Source organism: Salmo salar, chromosome 17 (genome assembly GCF_965601325.2).
Source record: "Salmo salar chromosome 17, fSalSal1, whole genome shotgun sequence".
Lineage (NCBI taxonomy): Eukaryota > Metazoa > Chordata > Actinopteri > Salmoniformes > Salmonidae > Salmo > Salmo salar.
Window position 1 is genome coordinate 83,822,148 of NC_138307.1, and position 19,593 is coordinate 83,841,740.

Consider the following 19,593-nt stretch of genomic DNA (forward strand, 5'->3'; position numbering starts at 1 on the left):
GGTACAGAGTCAGTGTGTGGGCGTACAGGTTAGTCGAGGTCATTTGTACCTGTAGGTAGGGGTGAAGTGACTATGCATAGATGACAGGCAGCCTAGGATGACAAAAATATCACTTGAAAAAAGGAGTAGGCATACAGCCTGTCCAGCCATCCACATGGACTGTTGTCTTCCCCATTTGGTACCAACTACAAACACCCGATGTAATCACTTTTTCCTACCATTGAGGAACCATCTTCTTTCCACTCCAAAATTACATGGAACTTTTCAAGACTCTCTTCAGCAGACAGAGACTGCAACAGACCCTTCACTTTTCACATGCTGTGTTCCTTGCGTAATTGTGCGACGCCATGCTTGTTGTTGTTATAAACCAGAGTTTTTTTTTTTGTGCTTTCAAGACAACAGGGAACTCAGGGGGAAAATGATGTAAAACAATGACGTCAATGATCTTCAGGTCAGGAAGTCGGAGCTTTAGAAAGATGCCAGAGTTTCCGACTTTTAATTCAGAGCTGGATGACCGTTCAAAACGATTTTGCCAGTCAGTTTCTTTATTTCCAGAGTTCTTAGTTATCTTGAATGCACTGACTCTGGAAGTCGGTGATTTCAGAGTTCCCAGTTGTTTTGAATGCAGCATCTCTGTTGTTGTTAGATCCCTATGTCATCACTACAAGCATTACTTTACTCGCCAGATACTCTACATGCCCACATTCTGGATATAAAGGGGAAATGCCCACCCGGCCGGGCTCAGCGAGGAGAACGAGAGCGAGAGAGCAAAGTTACACAGTCAAATTAAATTAGTTGTCACGGCTGTCGTAGGAAGGAGCGGACCAAAGTGCAGCGTGTGTGTCGTTCCACATTTTATTTTCACTGTGAAACTATGCAATACATAAATAAACTAAAGAACGGAAACAACAAACCATGACGCGCAACTTACTCAAACTCAAAAACAATCTCCCACAAACCCAGGTAGAAAAAAACCCTACTTAAGTATGATCTCCAATTAGAGACAACAAGGACCAGCTGCCTCTAATTGGAGATCATCCCAAACAAAACCCAACATAGAAATACAAAACTAGAACGTAACAACATAGAAAAACTAAACTAGAAAACCCCCGTCACGCCCTGACCTACTCTACCATAGAAAATAACATCTTTCTACAGTCAGGACGTGACAGTACCCCCCCCAAAGGTGCGGACTCCGAATGCACCTAAACAAAACAACAACAACAACCCCCCCCCCCCTAAAAAAAGGGAGGGTAGGGTGGGTAACTACTGTCTATGGCGGCTCTGGTACAGTACACATAACCTTCTCATCCCGCGGATCCTCCAACAGAGGAGGCGGCTCCGGTTCTTAGATTTACGTGTATTTTGGGGTATATGTTGTGAAACTGTTAGATATTACTTGTTAGATATTACTGCACTGTCGGAGTTAGAAGCACAAGCATTTCACTTCACTCACAATAACATCTGTATGTGACCAATAAATTGGATTTGATATTGGAATCATTTCACAGGTTATTTCTAACTATACTAGTAACTCACCCCAGGTGTACTCCTCTAACTACTAACTATACTAGTAACTCACCCCAGGCGTACTCCTCTAACTACTAACTATACTAGTAACTCACCCCAGGCGTACTCCTCTAACTACTAACTATACGAGTAACTCACCCCAGGTGTACTCCTCTAACTACTAACTATACTAGTAACTCACCCCAGGTGTACTCCTCTAACTACTAACTATACTAGTAACTCACCCCAGGTGTACTCCTCTAACTACTAACTATACTAGTAACTCACCCCAGGTGTACTCCTCTAACTACTAACTATACTAGTAACTCACCCCAGGTGTACTCCTCTAACTAGTAACTATACTAGTAACTCACCCCAGGTGTACTCCTCTAACTACTAACTATACTAGTAACTCACCCCAGGTGTACTCCTCTAACTACTAACTTTACTAGTAACTCACCCCAGGTGTACTCCTAACTACTAACTATACTAGTAACTCACCCCAGGTGTACTCCTCTAACTACTAACTATACTAGTAACTCACCCCAGGTGTACTCCTCTAACTACTAACTATACTAGTAACTCACCCCAGGTGTACTAATCTAACTACTAACTATACTAGTAACTCACCCCAGGTGTACTCCTCTAACTACTAACTATACTAGTAACTCACCCCAGGTGTACTCCTCTAACTACTAACTATACTAGTAACTCACCCCAGGTGTACTAATCTAACTACTAACTATACTAGTAACTCACCCCAGGCGTACACATCTAACTACTAACTATACTAGTAACTCACCCCAGGTGTACTCCTCTAACTACTAACTATACTAGTAACTCACCCCAGGTGTACTCCTCTAACTACTAACTTTACTAGTAACTCACCCCAGGTGTACTCCTAACTACTAACTATACTAGTAACTCACCCCAGGTGTACTCCTCTAACTACTAACTATACTAGTAACTCACCCCAGGTGTACTCCTCTAACTACTAACTATACTAGTAACTCACCCCAGGTGTACTAATCTAACTACTAACTATACTAGTAACTCACCCCAGGTGTACTCCTCTAACTACTAACTATACTAGTAACTCACCCCAGGTGTACTCCTCTAACTACTAACTATACTAGTAACTCACCCCAGGTGTACTAATCTAACTACTAACTATACTAGTAACTCACCCCAGGCGTACACATCTAACTGCTAAAAACCTGTTTTTGCGTTGTCATTATGGGGTATTGTGTGTAGATTGATGAGGGAAAAAACTATTTGATCTGTTTTAGAATAAGGCTGTAATGTAACAAAATGTGTAAAAAGTCAAGGGGTCTGAATACTTTCCACGTACACTGTATGTCTGAGAAAAAAAACATGTTTCCCCATACGATCTAGTACACAATAAACACTTCAACCCATATGATCTAGTACACAATAAACACTTCAACCCATATGATCTAGTACATAATAAACACTTCAACCCATATGATCTAGTCCACAATAAACACTTCAACCCATATGATCTAGTACACAATAAACACTTCAACCCATATGATCTAGTACACAATAAACACTTCAACCCATATGATCTAGTACACAATAAACACTTCAACCCATACGATCTAGTACACAATAAACACTTCAACCCATATGATCTAGTACACAATAAACACTTCAACCCATATGATCTAGTACACAATAAACACTTCAACCCATACGATCTAGTACACAATAAACACTTCAACCCATATGATCTAGTCCACAATAAACACTTCAACCCATATGATCTAGTACACAATAAACACTTCAACCCATATGATCTAGTACACAATAAACACTTCAACCCATATTATCTAGTACACAATAAAAGTATAATAAAACATATACAAATATGATGAATGATAAAAATAAGCCCTTTCATACTTTATATTATGTCCATGTTATATGTTTAAGGAATATCTCTCCAACATATTTCAGGAGAGAAACATGAAACATGAGAAGATGGTGATATCCAGTAGTTAGTGGGGAGTTGTAATCTGTAAGTTACCTCGCTGACCCTGCGGAGGACCTTGAACAGCCCCACAAACAAACAGGGACTCAGCTTCTTTACAGGGCAGGTGGAGTGGGAGGTACCTGGTGAGAGCCAGACGTGATCACCAGGATGGAACACGGGAGCCTGCTCTTTCTGATGGCGGACGGCACGTTGGAGTCTCACGTGGGCATCGTTCCATACCTCTTTCAGAGAGCCTGAACCACTCATCCACCCTAGGAGCTTCGGTCTGGCTCTGGGTCCACGGAGCCAGGAGCCATCTGATAACCCATAACACACTGCAAGGGAGTTAGGCTAGTGGAGGAGTGTCACAATGAATTCTGGGCGTATTCAGCCCAAGTAAGGAATCGTGACCACTCCCCCTGCAGGTCCTGGCAGTGACTCGTCAGGAACCTCCCCAGCTCCTGGTTCATCCTCTCCACCTGCCCGTTAGATTGAAGCCGGTACCCAGAAGTGAGGCTGACCGTGACCCCCAGCTTCTCCATGAAAGCCTTCCATACACGTGATGTGAATTGGGGGCCACGATCGGAGAGTATATCCTCCAGAAGGCCATAGTACTGGAAGACCTGCTGGAACAGTGCCTCAGAGACCTGGAGAGCAGTAGGGAGACCAGAGAGAAGGATGAAACGGCATGATTTAGAGAATCTGTCCACAACCACCAAAATGGTGGTGAAACCATCAGAGGAGGGAAGATGGTTTTTACTTAAACACATCCTGACTCTCCTCCTCCACTCTGCTGTTCTGGGGCGCGTTCAGCGGAAAGCAACATTTTGGAATGTTCAGATAGAAATATGCTACGTAATAATAATAATAATAATAAATGTTACATTTGCAAAAGCGCTTTACATTACACAAAAAAAATCTCAAAGTACATGAAATAAAAGATAAACTAGAATTTAAAATAAATAAATCAATAGAAATAACCATATCATGAAAGCAACAATCAAAGTCTAGGAGGAAGGGTAGCTAGGCCAGCCGATAGAGATGTTGTCACGTTGGTATGAATGATTCGGGAGACAGGCACAGGAATGCGTAATAGTTTTTTTTATTGTACCCAGATTACGGCGTGCCGTGTAAAGGCACGGGGACGAAGACCAAACAAACACTATACAAAAACCCAGGGTAGAAACCCAAACAAAAGAGGGAGGAGTACCTCGAATAAATAACACACGCACACGATGATAAACACACGGGATGAGACCCGCAATCATCTGAGCACGCCACAATGGCACGAAAGCCCAAAACACACAGCACAGGTACTCACAGCACCAACAGACATTGTAACAAAGGGTGCACTTATACAAGTACTACTCAGTGGGAATAGGGGACAGGTGTGCATAATGAACGTTCCGGAGGGATCCGTGACAGATGTCATAAAGCGTCTCAGAGAAGGAGTGCTGATTTAGGATCAGTTTTGCATTTAAGATCACAATGAATAAGATTACAGAACGGGGGGGGGACCTGGGCCCTTATCCACAAAGAGTCTCAGAGTAGGAGTGCTGATCTAGGATCTGTCCATATAATCAATAAAACTGATCCTAGATCAGCCCTACTCTCAGAGGTTTAATACATACAGCCCCTGGTGTTCTGTGGAGCCTGGTCTCCAGATTCACTGATCACAGCACAGACCAACAGAACACAGACCATCCCCAACAGAACACAGCGACCATCTCTAACAGAACACAGACCATCCCCAACAGAACACAGACCATCCTCAACAGAACACAGACCATCCCCAACAGAACACAGACCATCCCCAACAGAACACAGACCATCTCCAACAGAACACAGACCATCCCCAACAGAACACAGACCATCCCCAACAGAACACAGACCATCCCCAACAGAACACAGACCATCTCCAACAGAACACAGACCATCCCCAACAGAACACAGACCATCCCCAACAGAACACAGACCATCCCCAACAGAACACAGACCATCTCCAACAGAACACAGACCATCCCCAACAGAACACAGACCATCTCCAACAGAACACAGACCATCCCCAACAGAACACAGACCATCCCCAACAGAACACAGACCATCCCCAACAGAACACAGACCATCTCCAACAGAACACAGACCATCCCCAACAGAACACAGACCATCCCCAACAGAACACAGACCATCCCCAACAGAACACAGACCATCTCCAACAGAACACAGACCATCCCCAACAGAACACAGACCATCCCCAACAGAACACAGACCATCTCCAACAGAACACAGACCATCCCCAACAGAACACAGACCATCTCCAACAGAACACAGCGACCATCTCTAACAGAACACAGACCATCCCCAACAGAACACAGCGACCATCTCTAACAGAACACAGACCATCCCCAACAGAACACAGCGACCATCTCTAACAGAACACAGACCGTCCCCAACAGAACACAGACCATCCCCAACAGAACACAGACCATCCCCAACAGAACACAGCGACCATCCCCAACAGAACACAGCGACCATCTCTAACAGAACACAGACCATCTCCAACAGAACACAGACCATCCCCAGCAGAACACAGACCATCCCCAACAGAACACAGACCATCCCCAACAGAACACAGACCATCCCCAACAGAACACAGACCAACCCCAACAGAACACAGACCAACCCCAACAGAACACAGACCATCCTCAACGGAACACAGACCATCAGTGAAGAGTACACAGCATAAAATAATGAAGGATCTCAATTGCGTTTCCTTGGTTCCTTGCATCCTCTCTCCTCGCCTCTTTTTCAAAACCCATTGGATTAGTTTAAATTTATTTTATTTTTTATTTAACCTTTATTTAACTAGGCAAGTCAGTTAAGAACACATTATTATTTTACAATGACGGCCTACACCATCAAATCCCTCCCCTAACCCAGACGACGCTGGGCCAATTGTGCGTCGCCCTATGGGACTCCCAATCCCGGCCGGTTGTGATACAGCCTGGATTCGACCCAGGGACTGTAGTGAAGCCTCTAGCACTGAAATGCAGTGCCTTAGATTGATGCGCCACTCGGGAACCCGAGAAGGTGCGTCACTTGCCACCAACAGATGGTGGCGAGGAACGATGACAAGAGCAATTAATTAATCAATTAAGGAAATGCTATTTAAATTGAAAGGTCAACAGGAGTTCTCCCTATGAGCACAAGACGTTGAAAATATATTTTTGGGGTTGAAAAGACTTAAAAAGACATTGAAAGATGAGACATCTTTCAACCATATTTTGCTGGTATTTCTCTTCCTCAAACACCAAGACAATATCATCATCATAATCGATTCTGTTGAATGGTTTTCCTTTGAGCCCGTCCATTGGGTAAACACCTGGTTTAACCAGTACCATTCCGCAGGTTGTGTCTATTAATATTCATCATTGTACAGGTATAAAAACATACGTACGCAAGTATAAAAGCGATGATCACTGCCACAACTTCCTCTTTCAACACAGATCTCAGATCAACCAACGCAGTAACACAGGTAGGTTACTAAACATTTATATAATACAGGTCGGTCTTGTTAGTGTTTATGTCTTTATATATATATATATATTACAATGAGAAGGGAAGGATACAGGTCGGTCTTGTTAGTGTTTATATCTATATATATATATATATATTACAATGAGAAGGGAAGGATACAGGTCGGTCTTGTTAGTGTTTATATCTATATATATATATATATATATTACAATGAGAAGGGAAGGATACAGGTCAGTCTTGTTAGTGTTTATGTCTTTATATATATATATATATATATATATATATATTACAATGAGAAGGGAAGGGTACAGGTCAGTCTTGTTAGTGTTTATGTCTTTATATATATATATATATATATATATATATTACAATGAGAAGGGAAGGGTACAGGTCAGTCTTGTTAGAGTTTATGTCTTTATATATATATATATATATATATATATATATATATATATATATATATATATATATATATATATATATATTACAATGAGAAGGGAAGGGTACAGGTCAGTCTTGTTAGTGTTTATATCTATATATATATATATATATATTACAATGAGAAGGGAAGGATACAGGTCAGTCTTGTTAGTGTTTATGTCTTTATATATATATATATATATATATATATTACAATGAGAAGGGAAGGGTACAGGTCAGTCTTGTTAGTGTTTATGTCTTTATATATATATATTACAATGAGAAGGGAAGGATACAGGTCAGTCTTGTTAGTGTTTATGTCTTTATATATATATATATTACAATGAGAAGGGAAGGGTACAGGTCAGTCTTGTTAGTGTTTATGTCTTTATATATATATATATATATTACAATGAGAAGGGAAGGATACAGGTCAGTCTTGTTAGTGTTTATGTCTTTATATATATATATATATATATATATATATATATATATATATATATATATATATATATATATATATATTACAATGAGAAGGGAAGGGTACAGGTCAGTCTTGTTAGTGTTTATGTCTTTATATATATATATATATATATATATATATATATATATATATATTACAATGAGAAGGGAAGGGTACAGGTCAGTCTTGTTAGTGTTTATGTCTTTATATATATATATATATATATATATATATATATATATATATATATACAATGAGAAGGGAAGGGTACAGGTCAGTCTTGTTAGAGTTTATGTCTTTATAAATATATATATATATATATATATATATATATATATATATATATATATATATATATATATATATATTACAATGAGAAGGGAAGGGTACAGGTCAGTCTTGTTAGTGTTTATATCTATATATATATATATATTACAATGAGAAGGGAAGGATACAGGTCAGTCTTGTTAGTGTTTATGTCTTTATATATATATATATATATATATATATATATTACAATGAGAAGGGAAGGGTACAGGTCAGTCTTGTTAGTGTTTATGTCTTTATATATATATATTACAATGAGAAGGGAAGGATACAGGTCAGTCTTGTTAGTGTTTATGTCTTTATATATATATATATTACAATGAGAAGGGAAGGGTACAGGTCAGTCTTGTTAGTGTTTATATCTTTATATATATATATATATATTACAATGAGAAGGGAAGGATACAGGTCAGTCTTGTTAGTGTTTATGTCTTTATATATATATATATTACAATGAGAAGGGAAGGATACAGGTCAGTCTTGTTAGTGTTCATGTCTTTATATCAGGTCATTATATTAATACAATTATAATGAGTTGATGCATGTACAGGGAGGAAATTGTATTTCAAAAAAAAAATTATTGATAGTAGTTACAGTCTTGTCTCATCACTATAACTTCTGTACGGACTCAGGAGAGGCAAAGTGGAGAGCCATGCGTCCTCCGAAACACAACCCAACCAAGCCGCACTGCTTCTTGACACAACACACAGACAACACAGAAGCCAGCCACACCAATGTGACACCATACACCTGGCGACCGTGTCAGCATGCACTGCACCCAGCCCGCCACAGGAGTCACTAGTGTGCAATGAGACAAGGACATCCCTGCCAGCCAAACCCTCCCCTAACCCAGACGACACTGGGCCAATTGTGCACCGCCCCATCGGCCTCCCAGTTACGGCCGGCTGCAACAGAGCCTGGGCTCAAACCCAGAATCTCTGGTGGCACAGCTAGCACTGCAATGCAGTTCCTTAGACCACTGCGCCACCCAGGAGGCCCATCAGTTCTTGAATGAATTGTTTTCACTTGTGTCTGCCAGTCACTTCTAATTGGAGAATAAATAAACCTACAAGCTGTAGGCTACTATACAATCACAACTTACTTTGCAACTAGTTGGAAACAACTTAACTCATTGAGTGCCATTGGAACTGACAATACAGTAGGCGTGTTGTGTCTGTTTTACAAGCCGAAGACAGAAGAAAGGTGCTGGTGTATCTTGTAGTATTTTGTTGTTTATTAAAAACCCTGCAACCTACCTGTTATTGTCAACCATAAAATATCAAATAATATTTTTTTAAATAATGATTTCACAGGTCCAATGGCAGCCATGGTGAAATCTGAGCCTCTTGATGGCAATGTAAGTTAATACATGTATTTGTGTAAAATAAGTAATTTTTGTTTTAGTTGCAATCTATGCATGCCTTTTGATGGGTCACATAATAAAGCCTCATATTTACTTTTTTTTATAAAATCAAAGTTGTTGTTCAGGATGGCTGATAGTAATGACAACTATTAGAGCACTTGGCTACCTGCCACCCCAAACATGACCAAAAGTATGTGGACACCTGCTCGTTGAACATCTCATTCCAAAATCATGGGCATTAATATGGAGTTGGTGCCCCCTTTGCTGCTATAACAGCCTCCACTCTTCTGGGAAGGCTTTCCACTAGATGTTGGAACATTGCTGCGGGGACTTGCTTCCATTCAGCCACAAGAGCATTAGTATGGTTGGGCACTGATGTTGGGCGATTAGGCCTGGCTCGCAGTCAGCGTTACAATTCATCCCAAAGGTGTTCGATGGGGTTGAGGTCAGGGCTCTGTGCAGGCCAGTCAAGTTCTTCCACACCGACCTCAACAAACCATTTCTGTATGTACCAAGCTTTGTGCACGGAGGCATTGTCATGCTGAAACAGGAAAGGGCCTTCTCTAAACTGTTGCCACAAAAGTTGGAAGCACAGAATCGTCTAGAATGTCATTGTATGTTGTGGCGTTAAGATTTCCCTTCACTGGAACTAAGGGGCCCGAACCATGACAAACAGCCCCAGAACATTATTCTTATCACGTTTAGGTAAGACCCAGATGCAGACGGTGTAGAAGTAACAAGACTTTATTCCAACAACAGGGGCAGGCAAACAACAGGTCAAGGCAGGCAGGGCTCAATAATCCAGAGAGGGTGTAAAGGGTCCAGAACGGCGGGTAGTCTCAGGGTCACGGCAGGCAGGGGTCAGTAATACAGACCGGGGGGGGAGGTACAAAACGACAGGCAGGCTCAGGGTCAGGGCAGGCAGAAACATCAAAACCGGGAAGGACTAGAAAACAAGAGCAGGAAAACAGGCAGGAGCAGGGAAACAAACGCTGGTAGGTTTGACGAACTAAAGGAACTGGCAATAGACAAACAGAGAACACAGGTATGAATCCACAGGGGATAATGGAGAAGATGGGCAACACCTGGAGGGGGGTGGAGACAATCACAAAGACAGGTGAAACAGATCAGGGTGTGACAATTCTTCCTCCACCAAACTTTACAGTTGGCACTATGCATTCGGGCAGGTAGTGTTGTCCTGGCATCTGCCAAACCCAGATTAGTCCGTCGGACTGCCAGGTGGTGAAGATGGTGATTCATCAGATGGTGATTCATCACTCCAGAGAACGCGTTTCCACTGCTCCAGAATCAATTGGTGGCGAGCTTTACACCACTCCAGCCAACGCTTGGCATTGCACATGGTGATCTTAGGCTTGTGTGTGGCTGTTCGGCCATAGAAACCCATTTCATGAAGCTCCCGACGAACAGTTCTTGAGCTGACGTTGCTTCCAGAGGCAGTTTGGAACTCTAGTGAGTGTTACAACCGAGGACAGACAATTTTTCTGTGTTCCGTTCTGTGAGCTTGTGTGGCCTACCACTTCGCAGCTGAGCCGTTGTTGCTCCTAGATGTTTCCACTTCACAATAACAGCACTTACAGTTGACTGGGGAAGCTCTAGCAGGGCAGACATTTTGACAAACTGACTTGTTGGAAAGGTGGCATCCTATGACGGTGCCATGTTGAAAGTCACTGAGCTATTCAGTATGGGCCATTCTACCACCAATGTTTGTCTATGGAGATTGAATGGCTTTTTGCTCAATTTTATACACCAGTCAGTAACAGGTGTGGCTGAAATAGCCAAATCCACTAATTTGAAGGGGTATGCACATATTGTGGTGTATATATATAGTGTATGTTGAAGGAGTGTCCACATACTGCTGTATATATAGTGTATGTTGAAGGGGTGTCCACATACTGCTGTATATATAGTGTATGTTGAAGGTGTGTCCACATACTGCTGTATATATAGTGTATGTTGAAGGTGTGTCCACATACTGCTGTATATATAGTGTATGTTGAAGGTGTGTCCACATACTGCTGTATATATAGTGTATGTTGAAGGTGTGTCCACATACTGCTGTATATATAGTGTATGTTGAAGGTGTGTCCACATACTGCTGTATATATAGTGTATGTTGAAGGGGTGTCCAGATACTTTTGGTCATGTAGTGTATGTGTATCCATATTATCATGATATTCTGAAAGTCCATATTGTATTTTCTTTAGAACCTTCAATCTCCTGTTATTTTTCTCTTCCAGGGTGATTCACTGTCAGATCAAAAGAGGAAGAAGATGAAGATAACTGAGCCTAATGATAGCATGGTCAGTATAATGTTTATAACACATTCATTTGTTTTCTACCATGAAGTATTGGTTTGATCAATATTTGTTTTGTTTTCAATTTTCATAATAAGAGTAACAGATAATTATTTATTAAATAAGAGAAATGTATATTTTGTGGATAAAAGCTTCTGCTAAATGGCCTATATTATATTACTTTATAAAAGCACATGCTATATTGATATGCATGAGCTGGAAACATATACAGGAAGTATTCATACCTCTTGACTTATTCCACATTTTGTTGTGTTACAGCCTGAATTCAAAATGGATTAAATTGTTAGTTTTTTCTCGCCCATCTGAACACAGTACCTCATAATGACAAAGTGAAGACATGTTTTTCGAAAAAATGTACAAATGTATTGAAAATATAATACTGAAATATTTAATTTACATACTGTAAGTATTCATTCCCCTTTGCTATGACACTCCAAACTGAGCTCAGGTGCATCCAATTTACTTTGATTATCCTTGAGATCACTACAACTTCATTGGAGTCCACCTGTGGCCAATTAAATTGTTTGGACTTGATTTAGAAAGAAAAACAAGTCTAAGGTCCCACAGTTCACAGTGCATGTCAGAGCAGAAACTAAACCATGAAGTCCAAGGAACTGTCCGTAGATCTCCAAGATAGAATTGTAATGAGGCATATATCTGGGGAAGGGTATAAAATAATTTCTAGAATGTTGAAAGTTTCCAAGAGCACAGTGGTCTCCATCATTAGGAAATGGAAAAAATATGGAACTAAAACAAACTGAGCAACCGGGCAAGAAGGACCTTGGTCATGGAGCTGACCAACAACTCAATGACCACTCTGACAGAACTACAGAGTTCCTTGGCTGAGATGGGAGAACCTGCCAGAAGGACAACAGTCTCTACAGCACTTCACCAATCTGGGCTTTATGGGAGAGTAGCCAGACGGAAGACACTCCTGAGAAAAAGGCACATGACAGCAGGCCTGGAGTTTGCCAAAAGGCACGTGACAGCAGGCCTGGAGTTTGCCAAAAGGCACGTGACAGCAGGCCTGGAGTTTGCCAAAAGGCACGTGACAGCAGGCCTGGAGTTTGCCAAAAGGCACGTGACAGCAGGCCTGGAGTTTGCCAAAAGGCACGTGACAGCAGGCCTGGAGTTTGCCTAAAGGCACGTGACAGCAGGCCTGGAGTTTTCCAAAAGGCATGTGACAGTAGGCCTGGAGTTTGCCAAAAGGCACATGAAAGACTCTGAGATCATAAGGCAAAAGATTCTGTGGTCTGAGACAAACATTTTACTCTTTGGCCTGATGAGAACCTGCTTCAGAGTGCAAATGACCTTAAACTGGGGCAAAGATTTACGTTCTAGTAGGACAATGACCCCAAGCATACAGCCAACGCTGTAAGCAACGCTGGAATGACTTCAGAACAAGAATGTTAAAGTCATTGAGTGGCCCGGCCACAGCCCAGACTTGAATCCCATTGGAAATTGGTGGAAACACTTGATGATTTGCTGCTCACCGCTGCTCCCCATCTAAGTTAACAGAGCTTGAGAAAATCTGCAAGGAAGAATGGGAGACAATTCCCAAATCCAGATATTCAAAGCTGATACAGGCATAACCAAGATGACTCAAAGCTGTAATATCCACCAAAGGTGCTTCTACAAAGTATTTACTCAGGGGTGTGAATACTCATATAAATGAGATTTCTGTATTTCATTTTCAATACATTTGTAAAAATGTCTAAAAACATGTTTTCACTTTGTCATTATGGGGTATTGTGTGTAGATGGTTGAGAAAAAAACATAAAATGAATCCATTTTGAAATCAGGCTGTAACACAACAAAATGTGGAATTAGTCAACAGGTATGAATAGAATACTTTCTGAAGGCTCTGTAGCTCTAAATGATTCCACCATGAGTAGGAAGTCACTACTCTCCAGCAGGAAGTAGAGCCATACAAATAGTATGTACAGTTGAAGTCGGAAGTTTCCCTACACCTTAGCCAAATACATTAAAACTCAGTTTTTCACAATTCCTGACATTTCATTCTTGAAAAAATTCCCTGTCTTAGATCAGTTAGGATCCACACTTTATTTTAAGAATGTAAAATGTCAGAATAATTTTAGAGAGTGATTTATTTAAGCTTTTATTTCTTTCATCACATTCCCAGAGGGTCAGAAGTTTACATACACTCAATTAGTATTTGGTAGCATTGCCTATAAATTGTTTAACTTCGGTCAAACGTTTTGGGTAGCCTTCCACAAGCTTCCCAGAATAAGTTGGGTGAATTTTGCATTCCTCCTGACAGAGCTGGTGTAACAGAGTCAGGTTTGTAGGCCTCCTTGCTCGCGCACGCTTTTTCAGTTCTGCCCACAAATTTTCTATGGGATTGAGGTCAGGACTTTGTGATGGCCACTCCAATACCTTGACTTTGTTGTCCTTAAGCCATTTTGCCACAACTTTGGAAGTAAGCTTTAACTTCCTGACTGATGTCTTGAGATGTTGCTTCAATATATCCACCTAATTTTCTTTCCTCATGATGCCATCTATTTTGTGAAGTGCAACAGTCCCTCCTGCAGCAAAGCACCCCCACAACATGATGCTGCCACCCCCGTGCTTCACGGTTGGGATGGTGTTCTTCGGCTTGCAAGCCTCCCCCTTTTTCCTCCAAACATAACGATGGTCATTATGGCCGAACAGTTCTATTTTTGACTCATCAGACCAGAGGACATTTCTCCAAAAAGTACGATCTTTGTCCCCATGTGCAGTTGCAAACCGTAGTCTGGCTTTTTTATGGTGGTTGTTGGAGCCGTGGCTTCTTCCTTGCTAAGCGGCCTTTCAGGTTTTGTCGATATAGGACTCGTTTTACTGTGGATATAGATACTTTTGTACCTGTTTCCTCCAGCATCTTCACAAGGTCCTTTGCTGTTGTTCTGGGATTGATTTGCACAGTTCGCACCAAAGTACGTTAATCTCTAGGAGACAGAACGCATCTCCTTCCTGAGTGGTATGATGGCTACATGGTCCCATTGTGTTTATACTTGCGTACTATTGTTTGTATAGATGAATGTGGTACCTTCAGGCGTTTGGAAATTGCTCTCAAGGATGAACCAGACTTGTGGAGGTCTACAATTTTTTTTCTCAGGTCTTGACTGATTTCTTTTGATTTTCCCATGATGTCAAGCAAAGAGGCACTGAGTTTGAAGGTAGGCCTTGAAATACATCCACAGGTACACCTCCAATTGACTCAAATGATGTCAATTAGCCTATCAGAAGCTTCTAAAGCCATGGCATCATTTTCTGGAATTTTCCACGCTGTTTAAAGGCACAGTCAACTTAGTGTATGTAAACTTCTGACCCACTGGAATTGTGATACAGTGAAATAATCTCTGTAAACTATTGTTGGAAAAATGACTTGTGTCATGCACAAAGTAGATGTCCTAACCCGACTTGCCAAAACTATAGTTTGTTAACAAGAAATTTGTGGAGCGGTTGAAAAATGAGTTTTAATGACTCCAACCTAAGTGCATGTTAACTTCTGATTTCAACTGTATGAGGGCAATACAAAATTAGCTATTTGTTGACTATATTGCTTTTAAGTCATATAAAAATAAAAAACATGTTTATTGCCAGTCTACAATATAAATATTATAGATACATACTATAGATATGAGTTAAAATAAGTGCATTGCAATTTGTTTATTTCTGTGTAGTCATGTATATTCAGTATACACCTATGTGTCAATGTAAGTGTACATACAGTGCCTTCGGAAAGTTTTCAGACCCCTTGACCTTTTCCACATTTTGGTAGGTTACAGCCTTATTCTCAAATGGATTAAATTGTTTTTTTTCTTCTCATCAATCTACACTCAATACCCCATAATGACAGTGAAAATGTTTTTCAAAATTGTTGCTAATTTATATTTAAAAAAAGAAAACTGGAAATATCACATTTACATAAGTATTCAGACCCTTCACTCAGTACTTTGTTGAAGCACCTTTGGCAGCGATTACAGCCTCAAGTCTTCATGGGTATGATGCTACAAGCTTGGCACACCTGTATTTGTGGTGTTTCTCCCATTCTTCTCTGCAGATCCTCTCAAGCTCTGTCAGGTTGGATGGGGAGCGTTGCTGCACAGCTATTTTCAGGTCTCTCCAGTGATGTTCGATCGGGTTCAAGTCTGGGTTCTGGCTGGGCCACTCAAGGACATTCAGAGACTTGTCCCATCGCCACTCCTGCGTTGTCTTGGCTGTGTGCTTAGGGTCATTGTCCTGTTGGAAGGTGAACCTTCACCCCAGTCTGAGATCCTGAGCGCTCTGGAGCAGGTTTTCATCAAGGATCTCTCTATACTTTGCTCCGTTCATCTTTCCCTCGATCCTGACTAGTCTCCCAGTCCCTGCCGCTGAAAAACATCACCACAACATGATGCTGCCACCACCACAGTGCTTCACCATAGGGATGGTGCCAGGTTTCCTCCAGAAGTGACGCATGGCATTCAGGCCAAATAATCTTTTTTCTCATGGTCTGAGAGTTTTTAGGTGCCTTTTGGCAAACTCCAAGCTGGCTGTCATGTGCCTTTTACTGAGGAGTGGCTTCCGTCTGGCCACTCTACCATAAATGCCTGATTGGTTGAGTACTGCAGAGATGGTTGTCCTTCTGGAAGGTTCTCCCATCTCCAAAGAGGAACTCTAGAGCTCTGTCAGAGTGACCATAGGGTTCTTGGTCACCTCCCCGACCAAGGCCCTTCTCCACCGATTGCTCAGTTTGGCCAGGCGGCCAGCGCTATGAAGAGTCTTGGTGGTTCCAAACTTCTTCCATTTAAGATTGATGGAGGCCACTGTGTTCTCGGGGACCTTCAATGCTGCAGAAATGTTTTGGTACCCTTCCTAAGATCTGTGCTTCGACACAATTCTGTCTCAATTTTGAGTCTCATACCAAAGGGTCTGAATACTTATGTAAATAAGGTATTTCAGTAATTTTTTTCTCAATAAATTTGCAAACATTTCTGCACCTGTTTTTGCTTCATCATTATGGGCTATTGTGATGTCATTATGGGGTATTGTGATGTCATTATGGGGTATTGTGTGTAGATTGCTGAGGATCTGTTTTATTTAATCCATTTTAGAATAAGGCTGAAACGTAACAAAATGTGGAAAAAGTCAAGGGGTCTGAATACTTTCTGAAGGCAGTGTATGTGTATTCATATTAATGTCATTTTCATTGATTTCCTCACAGAAGGGACATCATCACCATTTTTTGTTCTTCGAATTCCCTGATAAAGGAGTCCATTTTAGAATCCGCTGTAAAAGCCATTGCAGCGTGTTACAGGCTCTTGAAAGAAGTTCCAAATTCTATAAACTAAAGGAAAAGACTTGGAAACAGAAGATGAAGACAAGACAACAAGAGAAGACAATGCAAAGACAAGACCTTGTTATACAAACAACGAAAGGAAAGAAACCAATAGCAACACACTTCCCTTGTCATCTGATTGAGAATGGTCAAATACTCACCATATCAACCATTTCCAATGATAGTGGAGAGGCCACAGCTGAACCCACACAGATTTATACAGGAAATAAGCAATATGTCATTTTTTACATTGAATCTAAAGGTGGTAAGAAAACCAAAACCAAGCAACTGCTCAAAAACAAAAGCCTTGAACCTTTTAGCCCTCTTTGCATCTACGGCATCTGTGGAGAGACAGTGGAGACAGCACTAACAAGAGATGGACGCTTCCATGACAATGTGTTCACTAAAACTTGCATTCTCGTTGAATCAGACTCAGATCCACCGAGTTGTGTTGAGATGAATGTACTAGTTCACTGTCTGGATAAACAAACCTTCAAAATGATCCTGGAAGAGGAAAACACAACACAGGCTGCAACTGCCCCTGCACAAGCTGGTTCTAACCTTCAGAAAGAAGATGAGAGTAACTCCATACAACTCCCCATGTCTAACACAAGCACTGAAACATCAGCTGCAGGGGAACCCCACAAAAATAAGAAACATCTAGTCACAGTGCCAGATTCTGCTGAGATTTTGAAGATTCTTCGCCACCAGTTTGCTGATTTGGTGAAACAGATGAAGAAGAGGTACGAAAAGAATAAATATTCTGAGGTGCTAAGTCATTTAAGCGGGGAATTTGGAAAGAGCACCCAGGGGTTCTCTGAAGTCTACACAGTAAAGAAGTTGATGGAACTGAGTGACTCAGTCTGTATGATCATTGTTGAGGGAGTTAAGCAAGGCACTGGCTTCCTGCTGTTTGATCATTACATTCTGACAAATGCACATTTGTTTATTAAAGATGGCATCTTGTATGTTGATGGAAATTACCAGAATATCTTAGCCAAAGTAACTGCCACATTCAACAAAGAAAATCCCAATGGGTCAGATCTGAAGGTGATTGAGGTGAAATCAGAGATCATTGACTTTCAATGGGGATCTGACCCCTACAATCGACATGTGGACTTTGCTGTACTAGAGCTTCAGGACATTGATACCTCAATCGGTCTTCTCCGTAGATATAGCCCAGATCCAAAGAAAGGTGGAGTCTGTCTCATTGGACACCCAGGTGGAGGAGTGAAAAGAACAGACCCCACCACCATTATTGAGAGAGAAAGAAGAGGTGAGGCTTTCCAAAGAGAGTTTGGGAAAAATGACAGAATGGATATGCTGATCAATACATCCATAGAAGAGAATAAAGTGAAGTATGACATGCTCATGAATCCAGACAACACTGAAGTGACCTATGACACCTGCCTCTTCCATGGAGCTTCTGGCTCCCCAGTCTTTGATGAATCCTGCCAGGTGATAGCCATGCACACTGGAGGGTTTCCCTACGAAGATGAAGGAGTGAAGAGTGTGATTGAGTATGCCATCCCTCTCCTCACCATACTGGAGAACTTTCTGATCAAGATGAAGGACAGAAACAATGTTGAAATACTGACCAAGTTCACCAGAGAAGCCTTGACATGCCCCCATTTGCATGATTTCATTTACAATTTTATCAGACACCTGGTAAATGAATGGAAGCCCTCATTCAGTGCAGCCTTGACAGCAGTCTGGGAAGCAGTTGAGGAAAATGAGAACCATCTAAGATTTAAAGAACATCTTAGAACACGGATCATTTCAGAAAAGGAGGCAGTACTGGAAAAAATTCAGAAAGCAGAAAATGAAGCTTTGAAAGAGTTCATGTTGAAAAATGATCTTGTCAAGTTACCCCAGTGACTTAACTCTACCCACAGTGGCAGTCAGATGTCGGTGCCTGGTTGCAGGGTGGACACACAACACACACAACACACACAACACGTAACACACACAACACACACAACACACACAACACACACAACACACGTAACACACACAACACACGCAACACACGCAACACACGCAACACACGCAACACACGCAACACACGCAACACACACAACACACACAACACACACAACACACACGTAACACACGTAACACACGTAACACACACATAACACACGTAACACACGTAACACACACACGTAACACATACAGCTGTTTGCTGTAATTGTCTGGTACCTTATGATGTCCTTTGTATTTTCTGTATTTTTCTGAGACTTTGGGAAAAGGTTCAATAAATAGATAGAGGGAACTTTGTAGATGCAACTGTCAAAATATAATAAAAAAAATGTATTATTC